This window comes from Oxyura jamaicensis, chromosome 9 (assembly GCF_011077185.1).
Source record: "Oxyura jamaicensis isolate SHBP4307 breed ruddy duck chromosome 9, BPBGC_Ojam_1.0, whole genome shotgun sequence".
NCBI classification, from domain to species: Eukaryota; Metazoa; Chordata; class Aves; order Anseriformes; family Anatidae; genus Oxyura; species Oxyura jamaicensis.
The window spans coordinates 1,596,414-1,618,848 of NC_048901.1; the positions used below are offsets into that span (position 1 = coordinate 1,596,414).

At 38.7% G+C, this 22,435-nt stretch overlaps 1 long non-coding RNA gene across 1 annotated transcript in view; it reads right to left on the reverse strand.

Annotated features, from left to right (window-relative positions):
• Window positions 1–7,262: 7,262 nt before the first annotated feature.
• The window catches only part of LOC118171794, a 63,590-nt gene continuing 48,417 nt past the window's right edge, over window positions 7,263–22,435 (reverse strand). The window contains exon 3 of the long non-coding RNA XR_004753397.1: window positions 7,263–7,806. This is a non-coding gene — a long non-coding RNA (uncharacterized LOC118171794). The remainder of the gene's footprint in view (window positions 7,807–22,435) is intronic.

Here is a 22,435-nt window from a genome sequence, read left to right on the forward strand (position 1 = left end):
AATGCAACTATATTCAACCATTAGCAGCCCTCCCTTTGCTCTGCTGATCCCCTATCTTCAAATTCTCACTTCACTCTTCCGCCTAAGGGCCTTCATCCCACTATGGCTTGGCTTCACCCTTCTGCCCATACACGCCTTCTGCCTCTCCTCCTCCACAAAACTAGCTCAGGCCCAGATGAGTTAACTGTTTTACAGGATCTTTATATACTCTTCAACCTCACATCTCCATATAAAAGATTTCATAGATTTTCAGGTCAGAAAGTACAGTAAGATCATTTGCCTATATCCTACACACTTTCTTTATGGTTTCACCATTAGTATTTTCCACATATTGAATTTCTTGTCCATATATTGCCCAGAGATTGTTACTAGGCAAAATACAGTATCAAAAGGATCAAAGATCAGAAGGCATCGATGCAAATACTCAAATTTAAATGACAAAAATCCCTGCCTCGCTGTGAGCCTGGTGAGCAGCGTGACCCCGACATCATGAGCATGACACATCCACCAGCCTGGAGGAGTCTGTCCCTGAGTGCACAGGCACAGCTTGCTGAGCAGCTGGGGCGGCCACTCATGGACACTGCAGAAGGCAGCACAAGGGGAAGAAAACAAGAAGCAGTCGCTGTGCCAGGGTGGTTGGGAGGGGAATTTAAAAGGATGGCTTGGTGATGTTCCTTGCATTTGGAGCCTACTGAAGGTGAAGCAGGCAGTCTCACTGAACACGACTCCCCCGTTAAGCGTCTGTGCATGCAGCCATCCTCTCTCCATTTTCCATGTGCATATAAAATGTCTTTAGAGAGATTTCCCTTTGGGTTGATATACAATAAAATGTCACAGGAGTGCAAGAAATACCTCTTTTGCATATGACACTACAAAGACCTGTCATGTTGATATGAGTCAATGCTGGCAAATTCAACCGATATGAAGCAAAAGGTATCTATACATGTTTCTCTTTCTTTTTTTTTTTTTTCCTTCAAGACACTGTGACTTCAAGAATTATCAGCAAAAATAAAATGCTTGAGCAAAAACATTTCAGACTTAGCACTTAATGTCCTCCGGATTCCCGGATTCTGACAATGTGGCTCACTTGGAGTAACATTTTATTTCACTGAAATTAATGAGATTGCTAGTAGACAGAACTTAGCATCAGGGCTGGCAATGGTAAATCATCACATAACGTTCTGGCCCAAACAATCTGCTACACAAGTTCTCCAGAACATGGATTGTCTTTGCAGCTGCACAGGACCAAGTACCATCACAGCAAATTGTCAAATGTCTTTGGAACCTTAATTTTAAGACTTTTAAAATATATATATATATGTAAATAGATTTTTAAAAAGTTTCTGGTTAATGCTTTGTGAATATTAGATGGTCTGTGAAGTCTCTGACAGGACACTAAGACACTTACATATATTCAGATCAGCCTGAGAGAGGAAGAAAACCAAACTGCATGCATATGTGCATTTCTATTTCCCTTTGTTCATTAAATCCTCTAACTAATCTACAAAGGATAGAGAAGGATTTTATGTATACAGCTCCTATTAAAAGCTGTGGAGTTTGAGTAACTAAATCAACAGAGCTTTTTTAAGTCTTAATTTGAGAATTTAGGGATGAAATTGGCAATGCATTTTTATCTCTTTTCTACTGCCCTTGTTAGGTCAGTAGAAAAATGGTCTGTCTGAGATTATTTCTAAGAATATTTTGGACTGTAATTTACCCCCAGAACTGGCAATTTTCTTTAAATGTCAATTTTGAGACTCAATGGGGATGAACAACATTAGGGATAAGGTTCAATGGAGAATTAGGAAATGATCTTTGCCTTAGAGTTTAGGACATGTTATAGCTGGGTAGACAGGAACATCACAGCTAAACTGCCCCCGCTATAGTGAAAAAGCTTCTTATATAATCACACAGGCTACATCCTGATGTATTTCATCACATCCCTGGACTATTCACAAAGAAAACTTTGACTGACAGTTACATATAACATCTTTGTTTCTTGCCTAGAATCAAAATGAAGAGTGTGATTAAGAATTTAAAAAGACAGCACAAGAATTATTTATTTTGTAACAAAGATGATATAAGATGAACTGGCTTTGCCACAGAATATTTTATTAAAAGCTCTTTTGTAATTAGTTTTACAGCAAACTAAGAAAACACAAATGTAATTGCTTTAATGCAATTAGCCCATCTTATATTTCAACGATGTATAGTCTTGTCAAGTCATAATAAGATTAGAATAGATTTCTCTCCTCGTTCCTTTTGCAGTAGTGATTTTAAATCCAGAAGTTAATATTCTTCTGATGAAATTTTCCTCTACTTTACAAACTACTTTCATAAAAGCTCTGGGTTCCCTTCTCTTACTGTACCCTAGCCTAAAGTTACCATGTAGTTCTAGGAGTCTGAAAAAATAAACTGAAGTCTGTTGACAGATATTAACATTACACTTAGTTATTCAAATCTACTAGGTGGTATGACAACTGATAAGACATGAAGCTTGCTGCCTATTTAATACACATTTCTCTCTTTTTTTTTTCTTTTTTTCTTTTTCTTTTTTTTTTTTTTTTTTAATTTTGAGACATCCATTATAGGAGCATTTCTGTTATGTAAGGTTCTTGTCTGAGGAGGCAGGAGGCAATATGTATGCTCAGAGGCATGGCTTCTCTTCCAGTCACTCTCCAGTCACTACTGGATGCGTTGTTGTTTAAGGCTGTGCCTAATTTCAGATATCAGTCACTCTGAATGCTACCAATTAAAGGATTCTTTAACTTACTCTGATGGTTAGGGGAGATCTGCTTAACATTTTTAATTCATACTTGTGGAAAATTTGGAAGTTTGTTTTAAGAAATAAATCAGATAAAAAATGTGAATAGCTGTGAAAATTTTAATACCACTTTCACATACAAGAGACAAATTTATTTTGCAACCTATTTTTCTAACTACTACCTCGAAGAAAGTAAGTTGGAAATTCAAGATGTGGTGAAGGGACCCTCCTTAGAGGATGCTTGAGATGCCCTCTTTCCAGGGTTTCTCTGACCTATTGTGTATGTTCATGTCAAAAGAATGAATTATAAAACTAAGATCCACCTATTTCATAGTTTATATATACTTCCATTTCTAGTTTTAAAAATAAAATTATTCAATGAAATAGAAAAACTTAATATTCAAACAAAAACAAAAACCCACCAAAACCAAAACCAAACAAGCCAACCAACCAACCAAAACCCACCACATCCAGAAGAGACCCTGTGGGTTACGAAAAGTATTTTGCTGAATACTTTTTCAGTCAGGATAATAATTCTGCAAGGCTTACTTTGAGAAGACTAAGACAGCAATAACAGCTCGCAAATCTTACCATGCATTAAAACTGAGAAAAAAAAAAAAAAAAGAAAAAAAAAAAAAAGATGATACATGGACTGCTGTTCGCTGACAGTGCCGTATTCTTAGGGTTAAGGCTTTGGCAGTATCTCTAGGTAAGCATGTATTCATTTATTTGCCTAGGCCAGAAACATCAGTTTTTCTGCAAAGGGGAACTAAAGCTTGATCAAAATAGGTGGTGCTTTATTCCTCTCAGGAATAAAACTGACTTTCCTACTTCATTTTTGTAGTTGAAAGGCAGAGTTAAAACCAAACAAACCGAAAAAAAAAAAATAAAAGGGCTTCCACAGCAGCAGCTAAGGTCCATCTCTGCTTTCAGCAGCAACAGTAGCTAAAGGTATTCAGATTATCCCCTTCTTTAATGCAGAGTTAATAGGCCCTATCCTGCCACCAGTCACACCCACACAACCATCTTTAACTTTATTGATTTTGAAAGGATTTTCAATGACATAACTGGAAGCGCAATTTATCCATTGTGGTTCCTATCTCCAATACGTATTCTGGGTTATTTTTCCTGCCGTCAAGTCTCTGGATCTCAAATGCAAAAACTAAAATGCATTAAGATGTAAAATTGTTTGCTTTATTCTGTGTAAGCTATAGAAAGGTGGCTCATGCACTGATTTATCTCTCCCCAGCAAAGGCGTAAAATTGATCTTGAAAGAAACAAAATAGTACTCCTTTAAAAAGGCCTTGTTTTCTATGTAGAACTGTAGAAAAATGACTATCACAGCACAATTCCTCTCTTTTCCAAAGGGGCATATAATATCCTATCACTTAAGATAACTGTCTGAAAAGACAAGAACATGACGAGTTTTCTTTTTTTTGTTTTTTTCTTAATAAGAAAAATGAATTATTTGTTCAGACTCTTAGAAAATGAAGAAAAAAGATCTGCAATCCCATCACATACTGTGGGACTTCATGCATTCATCTCTCAGGTGCTGTAAGATCAGTGCAACCAGTCTGAATCTGATTCAACACATGAGCACTTCAGTGCTCAGGATGTGAGTAAAAGTCAGGTGTGTTCCTGAAAATGCATAACTATTTGTCTAGGATTCCAGATAGATTTATTATGCCTATCAGATTGTCAGATGCCTATAAATCCTAAACAAATGTCTTACATGGAACAAGCAATGGGATGTGAAGACACTTCAGTTTTCATCAGTAAATCAGATTTCTAGGATTTCCTTGTTTGAACAGCTTCGATAGAGCCACTCATAATCTTCAGGGAGAGGTAGGAAAAATCATAATGAAGTGTTTCTTTTGACCTTAGGCTGAACATCAGCTAGAAACAAGAAGTAAATGTACATCAAGATGAGATTTCAAATCTGACTGAAGACGACAGTCTCCAGGTGATGCTTCCACCTTGTTATTTAACTGCTCCAGTCAATCACTGTCTCCCTTAACAATACCTAATGCCATATAAAAATATAATTTGGATATATTATCATATACAACTGAGATACTGTGGAGATATTAAGTCCAACATGACCTTCACATAACTTCAGCCACATTGATACATGTTTGAATGTCTGAAACAATTTGTGATTCTGTCATACAAGTTCCTTCATTGGAACCATAAACTCCTTCATTGCCTTCCTTTTTTATTTATTTTTTCCTCCTAGTATGTGCTTCAGGTCAGCTTTTCATTTCATAAATTGTCCTTAACCATGCTAAAACAAATTTTGTGAGTCTTAGACAAATAGTATGCTGATATTGACAGATATCTTCACATCCCAATACCTACATTTTAGAAGGACAGATTAAATACAACCAAGAGCCAAACTGTGGATGTGTTTTTATCAGTGCAATTTAACCTTATTTCACATAGTTGCATGGATGTTACAGCAGACAGAATTTTAACTTTAAATCATTGGCTGGTGTTCCTAGAAAGTTGTTGGACATAGGTCACTTGAATCTGAAAAAAAGATCTCTCTCTCTTTTTACTGAATTTATGGTAATGGCCTTACTTGTCTATAAATAACAGACAGAGATCTGGGTCAGCCCAACCCCTTATAGCATAATGGTTTTTGCATCCTACTTTATGATATACTTTAACAGAAAAATCTCACTGTCTCTCTTCTTCAACTTTAAAAGGAGTAAATACTGGGAATTACCTCCCAGACTGAGAGAATAAATCTGTCCTGCTTAAGTTTAGCAGTCCAGCCTGGAGGTCTCTGGTTTAAATGTGTTTAGATAAGCAATCAGATTGGTTTCCTAATATTCACTATTACTGGTGCACACTTGCACCAGATATGTAATCTAAAACATATAAAGTAAAACATAACATTCTCTCACAGACTTTTCAAACTACATCAAAGCATTGCCCTAAGGAGATAATCATTTTCACAGTTATAGTCAAGAGGGTTATAATGACTATGTTCACAAAGGAAGTCATGTCAGAATTAAACCCCATTCTGCTCTCAAGAAGATGATGCCAAAAATAAAATACAATAAAATCTTAGGTCCTTGTCTCATTTCAAAGCACAACTTACAAATACTCCTTGGGAAATTACTTACTGCCTAACTTCACCATTCTTATTTTCTGCTCTGACAGTGACTCTCTTAAGAGTTTTTGTAGTATGAGTTCATTTCTCTTCTGAATCCTTAAACAGCCTGTTGGCTGTAATTTGATGCTGTACTCTATAGGGGACAGCACAGTCTTGTCTTTTCCCTTCCTTCCAAATATTTGCCTTTCCTAGTGCAAAATAAAAGAAACACAATTTTCTTCCAACCAAGTATCTTTACTTGCTAGAGATCCGATACTAACCCCAGCACCATTGCTGCTGTGAAATGAAGGCATGGCACCCAGAACTTTACTCATTCTGTTTGAATAACAACATTTGGCCGATTGTGCAATGCCAGCAATCCAAAAATACTGTCTCTGTCTGTGGATGCTCTATTAAATAAAAATAATTATTAAAAAGTAAATTAAAATAACTGCCATTGAAGCTAGTATCTTAAGACCCACAAAGGGTCCGTGAGCTTCAATAGTTCTGTAGCTTTGGCACTTACCACTACTGTAAAGCTATGAGAAGAGGAAAGTGGTTCCAGTCTTTAGCTGTTAAATGACACTGACACAGAAGATTGAAAACAACACTTGCCATTCCTGTTGGTTTAAGCCATTTTACTCCTGATATGCTAGAAAAACATTATTATTTTCACATTTCACTCATATAACAGATGAGATGTGAAATGAGCATCACGGATGATCAACACAATGGCTTGTAAGTCTTATGCTATGTAAACAAAAACTCTGCTCACTGCTACACAAAATTAACAATAAAAATTACTGTGGAAACTGGACATAAAAACAAGAACAACTTCAGAAAGAGAAGGGTCGTTACAGGGGAGATGAATTGGAGACAACAGCTCCCCTGGCCAGCTGAAGGAAGTTACCCACTGACTTTCATGGGAAATCCAGCCTTTGCATAAAACATTGCTTCAAATACTCCTGTTCCTACCGAGTTGCTAGAGGTGATGGGACTAGTGACAGCACTATGTAAATGAAGTGATTATGGGGTTTTGAGTTTGTTTTAGCAGATGGGAAAAAATAAACAAAATAAAGAAGAAAAAAAAAAAAAAAAAAAAAAAGAGGAAGGCAGGAAGTGCTGAGTTTGATGCAGCACTCCCTGGCAGCAGCCACGCCACACTGATCGCATGGCACAGGATGGGGCTTGGACAAGACATGTCACCCAGGGCCCTCACTGCAGCGCCAGCTTCTGCTATGCATGCCAGCCTCCTGCGAGAAGCAGGCTCTCAGAAGTGCACTAGTTATGCCATACTCCCGCATGACTATAATACAGATTGACTAGTGTGCTCAGTAAAAAGAAAGAAAGAAAAAAAAAAAAAAAAAAAGAACAATTCAACACAATTTCAACAACAGGAGAGTGCTTTATTAACAGTGAATTCCCCTCCCAAGCCTCCCTGCTATAGAGAGCATCTGCTATGAACAAGAACTAACCTGTTAGTAACCAAATTCCAGTATTGCTTTACGCATGATTAATACATTCCCTCAAGCACAGTATTAACCCCTTAAATGGAGCAGAAATAATAACTGAAAATGCTCAAGTATGCTCTGCAACAGGTGGATATTGTTTCAGCTTTCACTAAAAGCAATACAGCACTGAATTACACTTCCATATGGACTTAACTCTCGCTAAATGCTGCTACTGAACGGGTAAATTAAATAGGGCACTCTTCAGCTTATCATCAAAATCAGCCTACAGACCACTGGGTGTTATGTACTGGACTCTCCAGACAATTTATGTTCAGAGTTAAGCTTGCAGAAAACAAAGCCAATTTACCTCCACTTCTGTAGGTGTTTCGGTAACTGAGCCATCCCGGAGCAGCACACTACTCAGACAGGAAGGGTGCAGCAGCCTGACTGCTCTGGGGCTGCCTCCTAAAAGGTGCTCTGCAGTGGCCAGCCTGCAATGCAAGAACAAATTTTCTAATTTCTCATTGAAAAAGTGCCATGGGCCAGCATGTGATGACATGTACTTCCATAACTTTGTAACTACTAAAATTTCTCCTTATACAGAAGTACACCCTACAGGTTTGTTAAGCTTAGTAGCCTTATATTTACATATTCTCTAATTGAACCAGTAAGAGTATAGAAATAGTTTACTCATAATAAATAAATAAATAAATAAATAAACCATAAATACAACCTTCACTTTTTTCCTATAAATCAGGCACTACAGTGACATGACTGTAGATACAGATACATGTAATGATTTAGGAAGTACAGAACCCAAACAGAACATAGAGACATTCCATAAGAAACAGAAATAATTAAAAACAGACATCAGAAATAAGGGAATATAAAAAGTAAAAGCTTCTTCTCGAGAAATGGGTATTTAGCAGCTCTTCAAATTTGCAGACATTTTCTAAACTCTGCCATCAATTTGAGAGTGCATCTTTCATGAAAACAACTCTGCAGGGTGACAGAAAATCTCCTGTTTTATCCCTACGATACGCAGAATTCCCGTCATTCATAAACTTGAAGTAGGTCACTAGACTGTGAGTGCAGCACAGGGAACACGTTGTATGCGTGTATGTATATATATACACACAGACAATACATATTGGTGCCTGCATAGAGAGAACTCTTGAAAGGTTTGTGGTTGATTGTAAAGAAAAGTATTGAAGCAGGTGCTTTTTTAAAAACTGTGATTGAAGGACACTGCAATCAGAGAATAGTTCCCATTAAACAGTGTAGAAAGAGGTACTGGGTGAAGTAATGAATGGGTACCATTTTTGGTTTCTGGGACAGAGATCAAGGGGTTGGTGTCAGATACTTTGCTCAGTATAATGGTTTTCTACAGTACATAAATGGAAAGGAAGAAGTGTCTTTTTATGCTCACTGGATTAGCTTCAGGTTATCTGTAATTAGAAGATAAAAAAAAATTAAAAAAAATATTAGATGTGCTTGCTGCTTGGATTTGCTGGCTTGTGCCATCCTAGAACTTAGTTTCCAAGTACTAAAATTTTTCTGACGAATGCACTCTTTAGGCAGCTTAAGACAGGCACTCAGTTTCTTCTGCAACATTTAAAGAATAGCCATGAAATCCTCTCTCAGGAAAATGTTTGGAGATACCTTTCATTTCCATATGTTTTCCTTTCTCTATACTTTTAACTGTCTAAACACACACAACTTACTTGTAAGCAGGAATCTACTTGTAGTATGCTCAACCTGCTGAACCTGAATTTTACAATACATAATGATGTAATTCATCATATAGATAGATTATGTAAGCAGAGTCAGGTACATTTCAATACAGCATTTTTTTTGGTGTTCTAATGAAAGCTTCTGAAGTCATGAAAAAATGACATCGGATGGCATCTCCCTTCAGCAGCAGCGTTCAGTTAAGCTTGTTAATGCTGTTCATGGCAAACATTTTATTTCCTTTTCATCTTAAAATTTTCTGTGGTCACTCAGTACCCATGAACAGACTCAGGCAGGCAGTCCTGGAAATAAAACTTCTCCCTGCCTAGAAAGTATGGGCAGTGGTGATGCCGTACTTTGTGCCTTAACAAGGACCCCAGGAATCCCTAGTATGAGCAGAAAGATAACGCAGGTCTCACAAACTTCTGAAATTTAACCTTTTCTCTGATGCTGTCAGTGAGTCAGAGTAGGAAGTCAGTATGTCCATTCCCACTACACACACTTCTGTAATCAGCAGGTGATGGACAGAAAGAAGAGGTAGCTGTGGGATTTCCAGAAGGATCTAAGCACTCGACAAACACACTTCCTAGTACTTGAGTGCACCTTCAAATCTTGTGGGACCTATGGACACCTCCCTTTCAGGGTCTCCATGCTTTTGGAGTTGTTGGTATCACTAACATACAGAGACAACAAGCGACCTAGGTGACACACTGAAATGCTTATTTCTTCTCCCAAGAAGCAGAACCAATTACTTGTGCCAACAATGTGAAGCAGATTGGAAAAAGGTAATTGCCCAAACAAGCAAGAAGCCTGGTCTGGTGAATGTTAGCATTGACAAAAATATAAATTGTTGTCTTCTTATGTGAGAGTTCTCCAAGTCCGCAAGATGAAAACTGGGCATCTAAATTAGCTTTTCTAGGGCACACAAAGTCATTTTATAAGAAGCTGAGACTTTCACTGTTCCATTGATGTCAGTAGGACTGGAGTATGTAGCTCTTAAAAAAAAAAAAAAAAAAAAAAAAAAAAAAAAAAAAAAGGAAATCAGAACACTGTACTCTGGTGTCTGCATAAGTGTTTGTCACAACATTTGGGCCCTATTAAGCCCACACAAACTACTTAGAGATAAGAGGCTCTGTATCCTATTAAGTAGTCCTTTGAGCCATGCAGTTTTACATTACTACCCTGTCATTTGTTCAGCCCCCTGAAACTGAGCTGGATAGCAAAATTCAACTACATACAGTAGCCTTTATTGGCTAATATAATGCAACAATCTTTGTTTAACTGCAGATTGATTCTGGGACTGAGTGGTTTGTTTCACTACATGTAAAATAGGGTAAATTCACATATGCTTCAAAAGAACCAGGCACTCCTCAAAAGATGAGGCCAGATCTGAAAGCATCATCCCACCATGGTTTACCCTATCTCAACATTTTATCTTTCCAGATTCTCCTACTTTCCCATACTTTCCCAGAGAATGGCTGATGCTATTGCTAGACAGACAAGCGAGTCTGAGAGTTTCAATATTTTGTTTAAATAAACTCTATTCAGTTTTGTAGTGACATTTCCAGCTGACTGCTGAGAATCAGCTGGAATTTTCAAGGTTCCTGTTTAACTAAAATAAATAGACAAACATATCAAAAAATGTATTTCAGATAAAGTATTCCAAATATATTCAGAAAAAATACATTGATACAAATGATTTTCTTGGTTTGCCCCCTTTTGTTGTTTCATCACACCAGCTACTGCTTAATTTTTCTCTTTCCCCAGGTTTGCCAAGTCAATGAAGCTAAACTTTGAATTAAATATATTTTCCATTTTGAAAGCAACTCATGCTAGCAGCTTGAATTTATCTCAGCAGATCTTAACTCTAAAACCAAGCATCAGTACTTAAATACCTTCACCTTAAATGTGTCCTTATTGATCATTTTAGCAGACACACTAAACCAGTGATTATCAAAAGCTCTTATTTGACATAAATGGAGATATTATGATAAGTGCTAATTCCATTCAGTTTTGCTGTAGTGAGACATGATGAAGTACAGCCTTTGAATTTCATTTTATAACTGTGCCTCCCCAACGGAGGAGAGAGGGAAAGTGTCTCCTTGCCCAGGTACCAGTGCTTGCCTTTGCCACCTGCATGTCAAACATGAAACTGACACTAAAGTCCTTGTACACCAAAAGCCTGGCGAGCTGCCACAGCCTGCCTCCTCTCTCCATTTCTTTTCTGCCACAACAGTTTGCATTTCATATTTTCAGTTTATAGATCTGTAGGACCCAAAAAATCTGGGCATTTCCTCAATTCTGCAAGCAAATACGCTATGCCATGCAACTTCAGAAACAGGAAATAAAAACATGCTAAACTATAATGGTATCGGTAGTCCTGGGGGACCATCTACAGGAGCAGCATAACACCATGTTGGGACACATGCAGAATTTGGCTGTTATAAGAAACATGGATCCTCTCCTTCCTTTGGAAGGTATTTGAGAAAGGTATTACCCTTCCTTCCCTGACGTCACAATCATGCATCCTCTGTGTTCACACATCAAGAAATACCGTCCTGTCTTATGCAAGAGTGCAGAAAAAAGCTTGATTTTTAGCACATAGGAAAAAGAACAACTGTTAAATGAAACAGCCTCCAGTGACCTAATTCAAGAAAGCTTTGTCAGGTGATAATCTTCCTCACCCTTTATATGTCATTCCTGCAGCACATTAGTGTTCAAAATAGCTCAGAAACATTCAGAAATGTGAGAGCAGGAGCTGTCCTCCTGTGCGGCTCTGGCAAAGATTAGAATTCCCAGTATAGCTGCTAGTTGGAAAAGTGTTTTTAAGCTGCTGTTTCTCTGGGTTTACATCTGAGTGCCACTAATCAAATTAACTTTGATGGCTGCTGTAAGCTGTTTATAGAGATGAAAGACCTACCAAAAGAAGTTTCTATTACGGCTTATGAAGCTGAATACTGTTAAGCACAGAAACACACAGCATATAGAAAATCTTTACTGCAGAAAATCCTTTCTGCAGTTCCTCACTAGAAGGTCAAGAGTATTAAGTGATCTATTTCAATCATACACAAGCCCAAAATCCCTCTTCCCACCATAGAACTGTTTTTTTTTGTTTTTCCCTGAAAAAAAGTGCATAGTTTACATTTGCACTCTCTCTTTAAAATAATAAATTAAATGAAAGCTAATACATGCAGTAAAAATAGTGATTTAATGAAATATATATTATTATAGCTTGATGCCCATGTCAAGCTGCAAGGTATTCCCCATGGCACAGTTAAAAGCAGAAAAAGCAGTCAGGAGACTGCTCCAAAACAGGAAACTGCACCATCGGCACTGTTTGGCTATCAGATCCTTGTGACTGTGAAAACGAATAGCAGGCTGTGGGTGTTTGTGGAAAGGATCACTGGACCACAGAGGGGAGAAAAAAAAAAAAAAAGAAAAAAAAAAAAAGAAAAAGGAGCAGCTACTGAGATTACACGGGATGCCCCTCACACAGGAGGGACTACCTGGAACTAAGGCAAGGTGAGGAGGCAAGGGACATGAGCAGACAGCATTGTCAGCACCAACAGGGATGGGCTCAGCTCTTTACCAAGCTCCAGAGCGAGGACCAGGGAGGCTGGTGAGCTCCCCGGCCTGCAGGGAGCTCTGCACGCCCATCGCAGGGCATCTACAACAGAGGCCTTCCAGGAATACGGAGCTATCTCAGCTCACATTAACACATTTAGTTAACTTCCTCATAAATGCCTTCAGTGTTAGCTGAGGAAAGTAACACAAACAAAACCTGCTGAAATTAGATGGCTATTTTACACATAAATGCCTAGGAAATCTTATTAAAAGAAAACTCTCTCTTTCCCTCCATGTTCTCATTAATACATTAGAAAGTCATTAAAAGGGTTTTATTTTTAAAAATTTGATACCCATATATCTGCTCTTAATTTGTATGGGTCAGGCTAGGTAGAAAGGGAGAAAACAACTCAGACCAGCATTGGACCCTGCAGCCCTTGCTAAATGAGTACAAAATGACACCGCCACCACCGAGCACTCAGCCCAGCTGCGCGGACAGGCATGGCGCTAGCAAATCCTAGAGGTCCTTATAAATTAGTTGTGAGAAACCTCTTGACAGGAAGATTTAATTAGTAGTATTAACAATGTCATAGGCCTCTGCCTTTGAAAGTACTCCAGTTCTCCTATATAAATACACAGCATAAGGTTCCTCAGCATTTGCAAAGTCATGTTTTCAAGCCTTTTTTTTTTTCTTTATTAGTAACCATTTATGTAACCACCATATGAAATAAAACTGAGGAGTTTTGTTTGGATAAATGTTCTGGATTTTTACAAAGTTTTGAGCACTTATACTCCTAACCAGAGAGATATGGAAAATGGGTGGTAGGATTTTGTGCCGTCATTACCCCTAATGATAACATTTTGTCAGTCAGCTAACTACCAAGTTTCGCTTTTATGATCCATCAATGAAGAAAACATTTCATCTCACCACTCTGGCATCTGACATCCTGGCATTGCCTTTTTCATCTCTCCAGTTTTACCTTTTATGATTATTAGTGATAGATTAATTCACATTTCAAAATAGTTCTCTGTAGACTTCACAAATGTGCAGATTATTTTTTTAAGCTCAGTAAGCATTTCTATCAACTGATACTTCTTTACCAGAAGAAGTATCCCTTTGATCATTTTGCTGCGTAAAATAATTCTGTTCCTATCATGCATCTCAGAGCCATACCTTTCCTGTATTTCAAGGCAGTGTACATAGCTTATATATTTATTCTTTATGGCTTTTGGAAGAAGAAATCTGTGATTAAAATACTACAAACAGTTGCATTAGGAGATTAGGATGACAAATACAAGGTTCCCGCTTGTACATAACAAATACAGAAATACTAATAAGCCTTCATTTAGCCAGCTCAACGTCTATTTTAGAATTCAAATTAGGATAAAAATGGTAACATGAAAATATTTTCACTTAATCCATTATGCACCAGACTAGTCCTCAGTGATCAAATTATAAACATTGCAAAAGCATAAACACATAAAGAGATATGAAGAGGTACGAGAGCTTAGCACGGAGAAATATGAAACAAAAATGTTCCTGATACAGCTTCCTAGAAACTGAACGTATGAATTTGGCCAGACAACTTTCAGAGGCACAATTTGTTTTATTCAGTGTAAACGTTCTCTGCTGTTAAGAGCAAAAAGCCTTTCTCTCAAATAAGAGCCGACTTTAAATACAGCATACCTTAGACTTCACACTAGCACCATTTTATAATTTGCTTTGAAACGCTGTGTGCTGGTGACATTGAATGCATCACCCTGATGACACATCAAGACAGGGAATCCTGAAACTGCAACCCAGTTAGTAAAAACTACTTTTAAGGACCAGCATTTGCATTCATATCCACAACAGCTGTCAAACAGCTGCCTTAATACTTGAGCCACTATTATAAGTACAGGCAAATGACATTTTGTGCATGTAAAATGAGATGTTTTGCAACAATACTCATATCTGTACAGAAAGCCACAGATATTACACTTGGTGCTGTAATATTCCTCCAGCTGCTGCTCTGCCCCTGGGACATCTGTGGACCCTGTCTGGGAAAAGCCCTGTGCTGGGGGCCATGGAGGTAGCTGCACACCACCCCCAGTAGAGGAGGGCTGCAGGCTCATCACCCACTGAGCCACAAGAGCCTCATGCTCTCTATGAAGATCAGATAACTGCAGCTACGCCAGAGCTGATGGGGACTCTGCCTGCCTTGTAGTGGGGACTGACCTGACCTATCAGGAAAAAACACTTTTGCAACTTTATCAACCAACAGTGAAGTCCTACTAGGATTTTTGGGAAGTGGTGAGACCCCCACAGGTGTTAGCAATAATTGATTTCTTGCCAGCAGCGATGTGAATATTACCAGGCAAGCCTGCAGCCATAAGGAAACCTTGTTTCCACACATCTAAGGCCTACAAAAGACCCAGGGGATATTTCAAAGGGCAAGGAACACCCTCGCCCTTACCTCAGCAGCCAGATAGGTCAGGTTGCAGGTGCTTCCACTGCCCTCAGCACTGCCTTTTCTGCTGACCTGGCAGTGCCTGCTGGCCTGTGACCCTGCCTGCGAGAGCGGGCATAGGGGTTGCAAAGGGGGTGCTGACAGGTCCCACAGATATGGGGCAGGGAGAGGAGCTGCTCCCTCTGCTCGCTCCTCGCTGTCGTCACACAAGGCCTGGTGGCAGACCGCACAGCCGCAGAGATATTTTACCCATCTGAGCCAGGGTGCTTCTCACTACACTGGGGGTGTTTGGGATTTGTCTGTGCATCACCAACAATCCTGCAGCTGTTTCCAGGACGTCAGCACTTGACTGACTTTACGTCTTTGTGCATTTGTGATGGTTCCTTTCCCCGCGACAGCCTGTGCACCTTTAGGATAACGGGGATTGGTCAAGGCCCTGCCGAAGCCTGGCAGCTCCTTCCATTTCTGTGAGACGTGGGGTCTGCTTCTGAACATGCAGCTGATGAACTTCATCTTTCTCTAGCTTATTCACTATAGGTGGTATTTCTTTTTATCTGCAAATATAAGTTGTTGTGCTGCTTGTGGGGTTTTGGAAAGTCCTTGCTGCTTGTAGAAAAGCTGTTTCATTTACCAAAAGACATGAATATTTGTCTTGCTAGGTGGACAGTCACCCATTGCCAGAGACACCAGTTCCATTTTTTTGTTAGGAAAATATGTCCTAATAGGCCAGCTTTACTACACCAGTCACACAGGAAACAAACAATACATTAATGGTCCTGCTGAGCAATGTAAATGGCACAGAGTGTTTCGATTTTCAGTGCCCTCAAGAAGTGACTTCACTATTACGCTAATGACACTCTGGTGAGAATTCATTTTCAGTTAGTAACAACCCTTGGAAATAACTCTTTCACTCTAATTATACTGACATGCAACAGAAAGCTTTCCGGTGAAGTTTATGGGCCAGATCCTCAGTCACTGCCAACAGCTGCAACTCCACAGGTTTCAGGAGGACTAATCCGATTTATATGCTGGGTCTATCCTGTAAACCTTGCATTGAAGCTTACATAATAATTAAGGATGAAGGAATAAAAAAAGCCAAACACCCCACTTGATTCGTGGAATGACTTTGCACTTACTGAAAGGAGGATGAACAGAATCAAGCTCCATGAGATTAGTTATAACTGGGAGATTAGCTTCGTGTAATAAGGCACACTTAACCTAACACGGAGAATTCTTCGATGCATTTTGGAATAATGTGCTTTAAATCTGCCAGTTGCCTCTGAAGTTCCCAATCCTGCAAAGCTCACTCATGATTTAACTTCATGTACTATAAATAATCCCACTGAAATCAATAAGACTATTCACAGTGCAGACAGGCAAGCAGAGCTTAAGTGCTGGAAAAAATAGGGACCTAGCCAGAGGAAAGTTCCGTAGCTTCCATGTCTCCTTCAGATTTGACCTATAAACAAACAAGGAAATGTTTGGCATTTTGCTGAGTAGAAATAGCCCTATTTTTCACTGGTTTTGTGTCTGCTTCAAAGAAAATCCTCTATTCTTTCTCAAATGGATGTGATTTTCACAAGAAACCACATAAAAGTCTCGTTCTCTATAGATTTATGTTTTTAGTGCTTCCCCCAAATGGGAAAAAAAAACTATTTACACAAAACTACCCACAAAAAGGAGGAAGAATAAATACTTTTCATCAATTCTGCTATAATTTTTGCCTATGAAATTATTAGAAGCCTGTATTCTAGATCAGCACTAGAGAGTTAGTGCTGGATTAAGGTACAGAGTGTCACATACCAATGGGAAAAACCTATGATGCCTATGATGCAATGAAGCATTGCATCCAGCAACAAAAATATTTTTCTCAGCATGAATATAGAGGATTAAGAAAGGACTGGTGCTTTCAGCTGAAGTGTGTTTTAGAAGAAACACGCTAACCTCAGCCAGGGCACGAAGCCAGCAGCTACTAGATCAAGAACCTGAAATTTACATTTAATCAACCTCAAGTAGGGACAAGAAATCGATTTAACACACTGTTTGCAGAACATTTACTGTGGAATCATCTTGTATGATGCATCACTGCTAAAAATTACCCCCAGAAAAATCAGCTGTTACTATGGAAAGTGCAATGGCCAAAGAAAATATGCCACAGAAGGTATATTTTAGACCAAGGAATTTCTTTATTTTGTTTCCCAAAACTTCAAACATAACCTTTGATAAGTTGAACGTTTGATCTTTTAGCTACCAGCACAATTTCCTTGTTACTTTTATAAACCAGAGCTTTCAAACTCCTACCTCCTCCCAGTGATCTCTGCATACTGGCTTATTAAATATTCCCTCAGCTTATCTCAAGTCTCAGTGCAGCAAGGCTTTTTAGTTGCTATGGCCCTAAGCATGGAACATGAAAGAAAAGGATATCTGGGAGTCTCTCTCTACATTTTTCATTTAAAAACAAGGCCTAGGAGCCCGAGGCATGTCCCCAGTCATTTTTAGTTCCTTTGGAGCTCCCCTTTACACTTGGAGCATTCCATCTTCACAGGGCACTTCTTCAGAAATATTTAGTGAGGCGTTCAGAAACACCAAGGCTGTATCAGATCTATAACTGCATTTACAGTGAGGAATAGGATGCCTCTTAGCATTTTAGTCCTTTTTCCTGTGCATGCATAAGGGGACTTGCCCAAAATCTTGTGTCCTAGTTTCCTATTAGGCATTCTGGTACTGTCTTCCTAATCCCAGTACTTGTACAAAAAAATTTGGGCTGTGCTTTCCACAGCCCAAATCATTCACAGACCCTCCAATACAGCATCGTTACACTCATTAATCTAGCTGTTGTCAGAAGCCACGTAAGAGCTGATAAGCTCAGTATGCTGCAATAAATATAACCACGCGGTATGGAGCATTACATTCTGACTGCTTGCTTTTGTCATTTCTAATATAAAAACGTCATGAGCACCCTTAAATTAACATATCTGTATTATTTTAGGTGCACAGTAAAGGTAAAATATCTTTAAGAGCTAAGAAATTTCCAGCTAGTAAAAGAAGCCCAAAATATATCAGAAGAGCTGTTCTCATCAGCTTGTACCAGCAACAGAGCAGCACTCTATACTCCAAAGCTGACACCAGCTCAGGAATGCTTTTACATCAGAGACTGAGTTAATGCAGAAAGTTAATTAATTTACCATTTAAATACACCACCAGGTGGATCAGCAATGCAAAGCGACAAAGCCCACATACTGGCCCAGATTTGGGTGTTGACAGTTCTTCAGGGAGAGGGAAGCTCCTGTGACAAAGCCAGCAGAGGCAAATGAAGCATCCGTCCTATACAGCTTCCTGCTGCAGGAGGGGCACCATCACAGCACACTCAGTTCTACAAGCTTGTACACCATGTGGCGACTGTCTGAGGCTGGGGGGCTACTCTTGCTGATGGAACACAACCATGAGGAGGTTACCTTTTCCCTCTAACCATTAGCCATGTGCTAAATTTATTATGCTTGGCCTCTTGGATTTCTCGCTTGAGCCAGTAGCAACGCTTCAATGTCTCAGTCAGAACAATCATGTTATGATAACATAACCACTATGTCAATAACCAGTATGTTAATCATAAAAAACAGCTCCACCGACTTTGGAGGGACAAATTCAAAACTTTAGGCTTTAAAGGAGCCTGCCTCAAGCCTGTGAGATATGTTCATCTGATTCGTGTCAATGTAGAGCAATGCTAGGGCCACATGATGGAATGTGACTGTCTTATACATCCTTGTATAACCACAAGATTGGAGAAATGGAGGTGGTTAATGCTTGTATATAGTTATTGTGTTTGGTGATCAATGTATGTATATGGTTTTTACATTTGGTGGTTAATGTATGTATATAGTTCTTGTGTTCTGCAATGGCCACCTGACAGGAACGGCCTGGACCAGTGTTGTTGCTAGGCAGAAGACTGGGGGGGGGGGGGGCCGCATGCCTGTGGTCTGGGGTCAAGAAGGTTCGAGAAGATTCCAGAAGAAGAAGACATGCTCGAAGGAGGACACGCCCAGCAATGAATATGCATTAGTAGAGGAGATATAAGCCCAGAATGGGAACTGTGGGGTGTGCGTCTTGGTGGAGCAGAGACTCCCGGTGCACCCAGCGCTGTTTCTTGCTTTTATTCCTCTAATAAATTGCTAACTTCAGTTGGAATTCTATTTGAGACTCAATCATTTATCACAAGCCTAATGTTGCTGTGCTTGAACTCCGGTTGCTATTGTTCTTATCTGGCTCACCTACGCCTATTTTACACTGCAACGTGCAATATACTTGAACTCAGTTCATTCTTGTGTGAACAGCTCAATGCAAGTAAATTCTTATTACCAAGGCCAAGTGCCTTTACCTAGGAAAGCAAGGATTTGCTACTACCTTTTGAGGTGCTCTGACATCAGCAAGAATTAGACCCTGCATCTTTCTCTAAATCCCTATTCTTTGACAAAGAATGCAGTACCTATGAATCAACACCAAAAAGTAAAACAGTAAAACAACCTACGGAATAAAGCAACTTTCTCTGGGAGTTTTAAGAGAGCACTAGTCACAGAAACATAGATATGAGACCAATGAAATCTACAAGAAATTATACATGTGATCAAGGAAAATAATCTCTACAAGTTTAGAATATGCTAGAAACTTATATTTTCATTCACTCCTTTATTGTAAAGACAGCTTGCCAAACAGGGATAGTGGTATAGCAAAGAAATCAGTAGCCCCTTACTGCTGGGAGCACACAGAGGGTGGTGGATAAGCTCTCAGCCATTCACAACTCTCCCGTTACCCTCCAAAAAATGCTGTAAATTTAGAAACACAGGAAGGCTGGCACACAAGATGGCTACAGTAAAAATCTCCCAAGAAGCAGAAAATTTGCAGTTGAAGACACTAAAGGTGTCTTCACTGAAGGTGACACTGAAGGTTTATGCACGGAGAAAGAAAATACGGCCTAAATAATTTCCATTTCCAATTTCTAACTGCTTGAATATCTGCAAAGCTAACTGATGGTTACATACTGTGCATGAACTGTGCTGTAGAAAACAATTTTGTTTTAAAGGATTACTTTTTCAAGCGATTTTGTTGACATTAACATATAGAGAAAGTAATTTTGAAATCTCTTTGTAAAACCTATTTTTGTTCAGTTAGATTAAGAAAGAAAAATTCTGTCCTCAGAACTCAGAAACATTTTGGATAAAAGCAGGAAAAAGAAACACTACTACGATCTTTTGTAAACTCGTTGTGACTTACACGTACTTGGTGTTGTTCATTAAAGTTTCATAAAAAATAATAATTCATCAGTAGAAGATGCAGCTTTGCTACAGGTTGAATCTTTTGGAGATTTTCAGCTTAACTTCTCAAAGAAACTTACCTAAATAATACTGATTTTAAGTCAGCAATAACTGTGACATAGATACAAAGCATATGGCAGATATTGCTGAGTGCTGTGGAACATGATTCAAAAATAATATAGAACATAATTCAGCAGATATTGCTAGTATGTCAAATATACTGGGAGGACTCAGGAAGCTTCATATTCTTCCCCACTGAGAATTCCTACTAGCCATGTGCCTGAGCAGTGAAATGAAATAGGTATTTTATTAATGCTGTGAAAAAGAGGAAGACAACAAAGAGAACGGAAAAGTTATAACAACCCCCAAAAGCTGTAAATTGGGTCCTGGTGCAGAGGAGTGCTATTTCTTGGAATACATTTGGGATATTTAGAGGCTTTAGTGGCACTTCAGGGGCTCCCTTTCGTTCAGTTTCGTTCCCACAGATCCTGTGCATTTTTGACCCCAGAAGTCTGTAGACTCAAAGAGCCGCTGTGATTGAACTGTGTCCACAAACTACGTCAGAAAGAATGTTCTTTCTTCCTCACACAATTCTACACTAAGTACTGCAAGCATGACCATCCGTACACATACTGGAAACACTCATTACTGATATTTTCCTCCATACTAACTATTGCAATAATCTTAGAACACAAGAATAGACAGACAGCAAGTAAAAGGAAAATCATCATAGCCTGCAGCTACAAATCACCACTGCAACTCCTTGCACAAACATCACAAATTCTGCTGTGAATTTAATGAGAGCATTTCAAGATACCTAAATCTCATTTTAAAGCCTTCAAACAATGAACTCACTTCTCCAAATAATTTGTTCCAATGTTTTTTAAAACAGAATTTCTAAATTCTATTTCAGCATCTAGTAATCCGAAACTACAGCACCATTGTTGGAAAAATTACCCACTCATTAGAAGATATTCATTCCCTTATAATATGGTACCAGTAGATAGAGCCTAAGTGTAAAGTACAGAGTATGACACCTCCAAACGGGATGCAAACAGCTGTCAGTTTAAGCAGGAAGATATCTAAAATCAACAGGAAGCTTCCTAGCTTCCTAGAATTAATAGTGGGCAACAATAAACACATATTATTGTTTAAGCCTCATCTTAAAATGAGAACATGCTAACCCATAAGAGTATTTCAGTTAAAGTATGGTCAAACTACTTGCCTGTGCCAAGTGACCAACATGTTGAGTGAGACACTACCAAAACCTACAGATACTATTACTGCTAATAGCTATTATTCTGCATTTGGATTATTAAAATCTTTCACCATTAGGTTATGGAGCCCTTCTTCTAAAATTAAATCAAATTTCAGAAGATGAAGCCTGTTTGCAAAGCTGCTAACACATTTCAGTCTTTGTGAGAATTCTCAGACTGAGAATACAAAATGTTTTTTCTTTCATCCTGACTGGCAAAAAAAGTCCAGAGCCACCTACAGTTTCTTTGAAGAGATCATTATTTCATTTTACTAATAAAACAGTCTTCAATGTAAAAGATTAAACATCAAATGAATGTGTTTAATGAGCTTTGTGACCCACTTGCATCCAGTGTTCCTTACTGAGCAGTATCTCAGGCCTGCTATCCCTTAATCCTTCCACTGATTTTGTTTGTTCTGAGCCTCGCCCATCCTGGCTTAATGTTACATGCCTTCCAGTTACTGTGCTGGAGAAGACAGCAATGATTCTCCATCTATTCATTCTGTGCTTCTAATGATTTTATAGACTTATTTCATATGTCTGCTTATAGAGTTTAGAACGCTTAGCCTCCTCATTTAGACACCGAAGCTAAGCACCTTAACAGCGGTGCTTTAAATACATCATGCCTATACCATTCCCCACTTTTTTTTTTCTTTTTTTTTTTAAGTCTGCATGTGGCAAATTGAAAAACTTTTGCATAATCTGCATTTGCCTGTTATAAAAAGCCTAACATTACCTGTAAGTGAAAAATGGCAAGATCGGAAAAGAAGAAAAGAAAAGAAAAGAAAAGAAAAGAAAAGAAAAGAAAAGAAAA